This window comes from Nicotiana tabacum, chromosome 19 (genome assembly GCF_000715075.1).
Source record: "Nicotiana tabacum cultivar K326 chromosome 19, ASM71507v2, whole genome shotgun sequence".
Classification (NCBI taxonomy): Eukaryota; Viridiplantae; Streptophyta; class Magnoliopsida; order Solanales; family Solanaceae; genus Nicotiana; species Nicotiana tabacum.
This window is the reverse complement of record NC_134098.1, coordinates 109,426,674-109,436,066: the sequence shown is the minus strand read 5'-3', so window position 1 is coordinate 109,436,066 and position 9,393 is coordinate 109,426,674.

Sequence of the window (9,393 nt, the reverse complement as noted above, 5' to 3'; positions counted from 1 at the left end):
GTTCAAAATGTGATTCCAATGAGTCCAGCATGCATCATATATATGTATCTATTTTACTCTACCGAGCCGCGCTATAGTCGGCCGGGTATGGCACCTATTGTGCAACCACTGATCAGTTGGGTTTTACCGAGCTCCACGTGGCCGGGTACAATTCTACCGAGCCCTATGATGGCCGGGTACGTTTTACCGAGCCTATTATGGCCGGGTACGATATGATGATGGTGATGCCCACAAAGGCGTATGTTTTAAAAGTTTATGTATATATATATGTATGTATCATGTATTTCATGTCAGTAGCCCTCAGAGGTACCCAGATGTCACAGGTTGTATATTCTCTATCCCTGTTTACATTACTGTTCTCACTTATGCTTTCCTGCCTTACATACTCAGTACTTTATTTGTACTGATGTCCTTTTTATTTGTGGACGCTGCATGTCGTGCTACAGGTCCTGATAGACGGGTAGACGCAGCTCCCCCATCACAGTAGGCTATCCGGTTCAGCGGTTATTGACGAGATCCCTTCTCCGAACTTGCCGTGGTCTTGGTATGCATTTTTGTTATAGACATTATGGGTATGTCGGGGCCCTGTTCCGGCAATGTTGTAGCATTTATGTTCTTTTAGAGGCTCATAGACAGGTGTCGACTTATGTATGGTTTAGAATGCCTTGTCGGCATATTTTTGTTGTATAGTCTTTCATGGCATCATGGTAGCTCGTACCTTATATATAGTTTCGTGACAGTCTTGTCGTCCCATGTTATGATTGTTCATGACATTATCTTTCATTGTTGGATGTTCATGATCCATGTCTACTATTTATATTGATCTTGTTGGCCCTTAAAGATAATAAGGAAGGTTAGATAAAATGTACGTTGGTGCTCGGCAAGTATGGCCCGGGTGCTAGTCATGACCCTCCAGTTGGGTCGTGACAAACTTGGTATCAGAGCAAGTCTGTCCTAGGGGTTGTCTATGAGCCGTGTCTAGTAGAGTTTTGATTATGGATGTGTAGCGCGCCACATTTATAATCAGGAGGCTACGTGACATCTAGGGTTGTTACCTTCTTCCTGAATCTAGATCGTGCGTAGAGTTGAGTAGTAAGTGTTCATATCTAATATTCACCTTGTTTTCTTTCAGCGATGCCTTCGACTAGGAAGCAAGCGATTAGTAAATGGCTTGATACAGCTGTGGGAGAGGGTAACATTCAGGTGCCTCCAGCCAGAGCAGGCCAAAGTGAGGCTCAGAGTGAGATGCCGTCTCATACCTCTCCGTCTCCTCCAGAGGATATTAGGAGGCACCCAGTACATCCAGTTCCTCCGTCTGGCACTACAGACCACGATATACGCAGTGCGGTGCAATTGTTGACTAGCTTGGTAGCTGCTCAGGCTCAGAGGCAGAATACCGGTGCTGCTGATAAACCGGTTAGTGCGAGAGTTTGTGATTTTATTAATCTAGACCCTCCAGTGTTTACCAGATCAGACCCCAAGGAGGACCCACAAATATTTATTGATCAGATTCATCGTACATTGCGGGTTATGCATGCTAGTGATACGGAGGTAGTAGAGTTGGCTTCTTATCGGTTACGGGATTTAGCGATTTTCTGGTATGATAGTTGAGAGAGATCTAGGGGTCCGAACGCTCCTCCAGCCGTGTGGAAGGAATTTTCTGAGGCCTTTCTTCGTCACTACTTGCCAGTTGAGATACGACGAGCTAGAGCTGATAAGTTCTTGAACCATCGACAGGGTAATATGAGTGTACGAGAGTATAGTATACAGTTTGATTCTTTAGCAAGGTATGCTCCCCATATGGTGTCAGAGATGAGTGATAGGGTGCATCTGTTCGTGAACGGGTTGGGACCACATCTGATAAATGAGTGCACAACAGCCTCCTTGGTAGAGGGCATGGATATTTCCCGTATTCAGGCTTATGCCCAGACCCTAGAGGATCGTAAGCGCCAGCAAAGGGCAGATAGGGAGCAGGATAGGGGCCAGCATAAGAGGGCGAGATTTGCAGGGTATTCTGATGAGTTCAGAGGCAGTATCAGGCCCCAATCTTCGAGGAGTTCGGCGCCACCTGTAGCTAGTGCTCCTCCACAGTTTCAGAGGCCTCGGTATGATCGATTTACCTATTCTGGTTCAGGTCAGAGTTCGAGGGCATCAGGCTCACAATTTCATAGAGATACTAGTCAGACGAGACCCCCAACACCTCGTTGTGATCAGTGCGGCAAGGCCCACTTTGGATTGTGCCGTCGAGGTTCCGATGCGTGCTATTCTTGCGGACAGCGTGGCCATATGATGCGGGATTGTCCTAACAGAGGAGGTGGTGGTATGGCTCAACCGAATGGATCTGTGTCTGGTTCTTCCTCATCAGTTCGACCTCCAGCGCAAGGTTTTCAACAGTCGACAGGTCGTGGTAGAGGTAGAGGTTCAGTGCCGAGTTCGAGTGGTGCTCAAAATCGAACCTATGCTCTAGTAGGTCGACAAGATCTCGAATCATCTCCGGATGTTGTTACAGGTATATTGTCTTTGTTTTCTTATGATGTATATGCGCTAATTGATCCAAGATCTACCTTATCCTATGTTACACCCTTTGTGGCTAATAAGTTTGGCATTGAACCTGAATTGATAAGTAAACCACTTGCAGTATCCACTCCGATAGGAGATTCAGTGATTGCTAGAAGGGTTTATAAAGGCTGTACTGTGATGATTTGTAGTCGTCAAACCTCGGCAAATTTATTTGAGTTAGAAATGGTTGATTTCGATGTGATAATGGGAATGGACTGGTTGGCCTCATGCTATGCAAATGTTGACTGTCGTACGAAGATGGTTAGGTTTCAGTTTCCAGGTGAACCCGCCATTGAATGGAAGGGGAACATTGCTACACCGAAAGGTAGGTTTATTTCCTATCTTAAGGCAAGGAAGATGATCTCAAAAGGTTACATTTATCATCTTGTTCGCGTTAGGGATGCGGAGGCGAAGCCGCCTACTCTACAATTAATCCCCGTGGTCAATGAATTTCCAGATGTTTTCCCAGATGAACTCCCAGGCCTTCCTCCTGAAAGGGAGATTGAGTTTAGCATTGATGCATTGCCGGACACTCAACCGATCTCTATCCCTCCATATAGGATGGCCCCGGTAGAGTTGCGAGAGTTGAAGGCACAGTTGAAGGACTTGCTGGATAAGGGTTTCATTAGGCCTAGCACTTCACCTTGGGGTGCGCTAGTCTTGTTCGTGCGGAAGAAAGATGGGTCGTTAAGGATGTGTATCGATTATCGACAGTTGAATAAGTTTACAATAAAGAACAAGTATCCACTTCCAAGAATTGATGACCTGTTTGACCAACTCCAGGGTGCCAAGTATTTCTCCAAGATTGACTTGCGTTCAGGGTATCATCAGGTGAGGGTTAAGGAGAAGGATATTCCAAAGACGGCTTTCCGGACAAGATATAGGCATTTTGAGTTCTGGGTGATGTCGTTCGGGCTAACAAATGCCCCAACAGCTTTTATGGATCTCATGAATAGTATATCCAGGCCCTATCTTGATGTGTTCGTGATCGTATTCATTGATGACATTCTGGTGTATTCTCGTTCGGAGGCGGAACAAGCGGGCCACTTGCGGATAGTATTACAGACCCTTCAGGATCATAAGTTATATGCTAAGCTCTCTAAATGTGAATTCTGGCTTAACTCAGTAGCATTCCCTGGCCACATGATACCTGATGAGGGTATTAGTGTCGACACTCAGAAGATCGATGCAGTGAAAAATTGGTCAAGACCGACAACACCGTCAGAAGTCCGCAGCTTCCTGGGGCTAGCAGGATATTATAGGCAGTTTGTAGAAGGGTTTTCCTCTATATCAGCACCATTGACTAAGTTAACACAGAAAGCTACCAAGTTCCAGTGGTCTGATGCTTGTGAACATAGTTTTCAGGAGCTAAAGAATCGATTGACATCCGCGCCAGTGCTCACTCTCCCAGAAGGAACAGAAGGTTATGTGGTATATTGTGATGCCTTAGGTATAGGTTTGGGGTGCTTATTGATGCAACGTGGGAAGGTGATTGCTTAAGCATCAAGACAATTGAAGAAGCATGAAAAGAATTACCCGACTCATGATTTGGAATTGGCTGCAGTAATATATGCTTTGAAGATATGGAGGCACTACTTATACGGCGTCCATGTTGACATCTACACAGATCACAAGAGTTTACAATACATCTTCAAGCAGAAGGAGTTGAATTTGAGGTAGCGTAGGTGGCTTGAATTACTGAAAGACTATGACGTCGAGATATTGTACCATCCCGGTAAAGCCAATATTATGGCAGACGCTCTCAGCCGTAAGTCAATGGGAAGCTTAATACATATTGAGGCAGGTAGACAAGGGTTGACCAAAGAGCTTCACCAGCTGGCCAATATGAGAATCAAATTGTTGGACTCTGATGATGGAGGTGTTACTGTACAGAATACAGCAGAATCATCTTTGGTAGCCGAGGTAAAAGCACGGCAATATGAAGATCCTACCTTAGTAAGATTGAGAGAGGGAATTCAGTAGTGTAAGATTACAGCTTTCAAGATCGGTGAAGATGGGACACTGAGATACCAGGGCCGATTATGTGTACCTAGTGTGGCAGGGTTGCGAGAGAAGATTATGATTGAGATTCACCAGTCCCGATATTCTATCCATCCTGGCTCGACAAAGATGTATCATGACGTTAAGGAGCAGTATTGGTGGGATAACATGAAGAAGTCTATTGCAGAATTTGTAGCCCAGTGTCCTAATTGTCAACAAGTAAAGATCGAGCATCAGAAACCTAGTGGATTGATTCAGAATATAGAGATTCCGACCTGGAAATGGGAGGTGATTAATATGGACTTCATTATTGGATTACCTCGCTCTTATCATAAGTTTGACTCCATCTGGGTGATAGTTGATCGACTTACAAAATCTGCCCATTTTCTGCCAGTTAAGACAACTTACGCGGCTGAAGATTATGTGAAGTTATATATCATGAAGATTGTTAGGCTTCATGGTGTGCCGGTATCTATTATATCAGACCGAGGAGCTCAATTTACGGCTAACTTTTGGAGGTCTTTTCAGAAGGGTTTAGGTACACAAGTAAATCTCAGCACTGCATTCAATCCGCAGACTGACGGACAGGCTGAACGTACCATCCAGACGCTTGAAGATATGCTACGAGCATGTGTTCTAGATTTCAAGGGTAATTGGGATGACCATCTGGCACTTATAGAATTTGCCTACAATAATAACTACCATTCCAGTATTAAAATGGCCCCTTATGAGGCACTGTACGGGAGGAGATGTAGATCACCAGTTGGATGGTTCGAAGTCGGTGAGACAGAATTATATGGGCCAGATTTGATTCACCAAGCCATTGAGAAGGTGAAAGTGATACAAGAGCGACTGAGGACGGCACAAAGCAGGCAAAAGTCTTATTCCGATGTCTGGCGTCGTGATCTAGAATTTGAGGTTGGTGATTGGGTTTTCCTAAAGATCTCGCCGATGAATGGTGTTATGCATTTTGGGAAGAAGGGTAAGTTGAGTCCGCGGTATATTGGGCCGTACAAAATTCTTCGACGAATTGGACACGTTGCTTACGAGTTAGAATTGCCATCTGAATAGGAATTTGTCCACCCGGTATTCCATGTATCTATGTTGAGAAAATGTATTAGAGACCCTTCTCGGGTCGTCCCTATCAAAGATGTACAAGTTACAAAGGATCTATCATATGATGAAGTGCCAGTGGCTATATTAGATCGACAAGTCCGCAAGCTGAGAACAAAGAATGTAGCTTCCGTGAAAGTATTATGGAGGAACAAGAATATAGAAGAAATGACATGGGAAGCAGAAGAGGAGATGAAGTCTAAATTCCCTTGCCTATTCCAGAGTGAAGATAACGAGGATGCCGGGGGAAAGAAGGACGCACTATAAGGTGAAACGGCTCTATGAGGTAAGCAATAGCTTGTGAATACTGTTTTTTTAATACAAAATGGTGATATGCAGATAATGTACATATCCATAATGCTTTGTATAGTCTTGTAAGGCCATAGGTTGGGTTTAACTGCTTGCAAGTTTGGCTAGTGTCCATTTTATGGGGGAAACTCAGCCGGAAATCTCCGTCGGAATCCACGATGAGTTAGACACCCCATAAACCCTTACATTCGAGGACGAATGTTCCTAAGGGGGAGAGGGTGTTACAACCCAAATTCGCATACCATAGATCACACCGTAAGTTAGTCGACATAAATCCAAGAAGAGATTATCTTTGAGATGATAAGAAGTTAATCCTATTGGTCTTAAACGATACAAGGGTGTATAAGAGTGGTTAACAAATATTAGAAGTTAAACGAATCAAGGATGTTGTAACCCGTATTTTCGGGTAACACTAGAGGTGATTAACTGTCCCAAGAGGTCTTGTTTTAATGTATTTGAATCATATAATATCCGCATCATAAGTCTTGAAGTCAAGCGAGTTATGAAACAAAAGTCGATAAAAGTTGTCGCAACTTAGGTTTATAAATTTACTTAAACTTTAGGTCAAATGTTACTGAATTTTTCTCCCAATGTGCTTGGAATTATGGGGTGATCTACCTATCAAATTGGAGATCTATGAGTCTAGTTTCCAACGCATTAAACCGTTCGTCGATACGATCTCGGAATAGAGAGATATTCGCATTTTCGCGAGAGTGCGCCAAGCTGCTCTCTATGGGGCCCACAAAGGCGGTTTAAGACATATGGACATATATAAGATACATCAACCCCGTTTTAAGTCATTATTTTTCAGTATATTCAGACCTTATAACCCTAAAATCTGTCTCTCAAGGTTCTCTCATGATCCAAGAACCAAACAAAGGGCAAACAACACAAATCAAATGTCAGGAATCCCGTGGCGCTAGTAAGTTTCTTGTTCTTATTGTTGTTGCTGATTTTTGTGTTGTTCCAGCTCGTGTGGGAGGTTGTTTTAAGTGTTTTATGTCCTGTAAATACACCTTCAAGTTTTTAATATCAACCCTAGGTGATTTCAAGTCTTCTAAGTAATTCTAGTGCCGAAAAACCCGAATTAATTGCTAGTTTTGCTTCCTTGTTCTTGTGGCAGAATTGAAGGGATATTTCGTGGAAAATTAAGGTCAAATTGGAGTTGTCCTTTCTGTTTAAAGGTAAGGAACCTCTTACTCTATATATATTTAATATTATCCAAGTTGCAGCTAAGTCGTTGAAGCTAGAACTTGTGAAATATATATCGAAAGGCTTGGTAGTAATGTTGTTGGTTGGTGGACTGTTTTGGAGGCTCAATATGACTATTAATGATGTTGTTTGGGCTGTTTGGTGATTGTATTGACTTGTGGGAAGTCATATAAATAGGGGAGGTGCTGTCCGTTTCATCGTAAAATAGGTTGTGGTCGATACATAATAGTTACGACGCTTAAACGATAATGATAGTGTCATTTGTCTTATTGTAGACTAAGGAGTCATGACATTTGCATAGCTTGAGTTTGGGCAGTATATACAAGGTATGTGAGGCTATCCCCTTCATTCTTTTGCATGACTCCGATTGTACATAATTTAATGAACGAGCTCCCAAAGATACTCTACTCTTAGAAGCTAACAGTACTTACAGTGCTGCCCTTCTTTTGAAACGATTGATATTGATGTTACTTCTCTTATTCTTATATTATCAATGTTGTTGGTAGTTCCTGATTCTTATAAGATTCTTGATGAAGAGTTAATCCTAATAATGTGTACGAAGGGTACCGACCTTACGTCACTCCGAAAGGTTCAAAATGTGATTCCAATGAGTCCAGCATGTATCATATATATGTATCTATTTTACTCTATCGAGCCGCGCTATAGTCGGCCGGGTATGGCACCTATTGTGCAACCACTGATCAGTTGGGTTTTACCGAGCTCCACGTGGCCGGGTACGATTCTACCGAGCCCTATGATGGCCGGGTACGTTTTACCGAGCCTATTACGGCCGGGTACGATATGATGATGGTGATGCCCACAAAGGCGTATGTTTTAAAAGTTTATGTATATATATGTATGTATCATGTATTTCATGTCAGTAGCCCTCAGAGGTACCCAGATGTCACAGGTTGTATATTCTCTATCCCTGTTTACATTACTGTTCTCACTTATGCTTTCCTGCCTTACATACTCAGTACTTTATTCGTACTGACGTCCTTTTTATTTGTGGACACTGCATGTCGTGCTGCAGGTCCTGATAGATGGGTAGACGCAGCTCCCCCATCACAGTAGGCTATCCGGTTCAGCGGTTATTGGCGAGATCCCTTCTCCGGACTTGCCGTGGTCTTGGTATGCATTTTTGTTATAGACATTATGGGTATGTCGGGGCCCTGTTCCGGCAATGTTGTAGCATTTATGTTCTTTTAGAGGCTCATAGACAGGTCTCGACTTATGTATGGTTTAGAATGCCTTGTCGGCTGATTTTTGTTGTATAGTCTTTCATGGCATCATGGTAGCTCGTACCTTATATATAGTTTCTTGACAGTCTTGTCGTCCCATATTATGTATGTTCATGACATTATCTTTCATTGTTGGATGTTCATGATCCATGTCTACTATTTATATTGATCTTGTTGGCCCTTAAAGATAATAAGGAAGGTTAGATAAAATGTACGTTGGTGCTCGGCAAGTATGGCCCGGGTGCTAGTCATGACCCTCCAGTTGGGTCGTGACAAACTTGGTATCAGAGCAAGTTAGTATTGATACCCCTATAGTCGACTTTTTGGGTTGAACAATGCACCAAAAAGTAAAGGAAAATTTTAGATAGAAAAGTGCATTTTTGCGGTCCATTATGCGACCGCAGAACCACTCTGCAGACTGCATAATGACCGCAGAGTGAGGCAGTTGATTGGGTCAGTTGGAAGCAACTATGCAGTCGACTATGCGACCGCATAACAGTTATGCGGACCGCATAGTGACCGCATACACAGGCAGTTCTTTTGGCTATTTTGTAACCAATTATGCGACGGTTATGCGGTCCGCATATCGGTTATGCGATCGCATACCTTGTTCTGGAGCTCCATTTTTGGGTTTTAAAAACCCGACCCTATTTTATTAAATACACTCTTTGGACCATTTTTGAGACATAATCTGATATTTTAGAGTGAGAGAGAGTGTCCTAGAGTGAGAAGGTGTTCTTCAATAATTTTTCTTCAATTCTTGCTCAAGTTTTGGAAGATTAAGAAGGGAAGCTCACTAGGTCTTCATCCTAAAGGTAAGATTCTACACCCTATACCCTAATTTTGAAATCATCTGAAAACGGTTAATTAGCAAGATAAGTTTTGGGCATGAGAGTTGATTATTTTACATGCATGTGATATCAAAGGGTGTAGGAAGATTGTTGAGCTAAAAATGGTA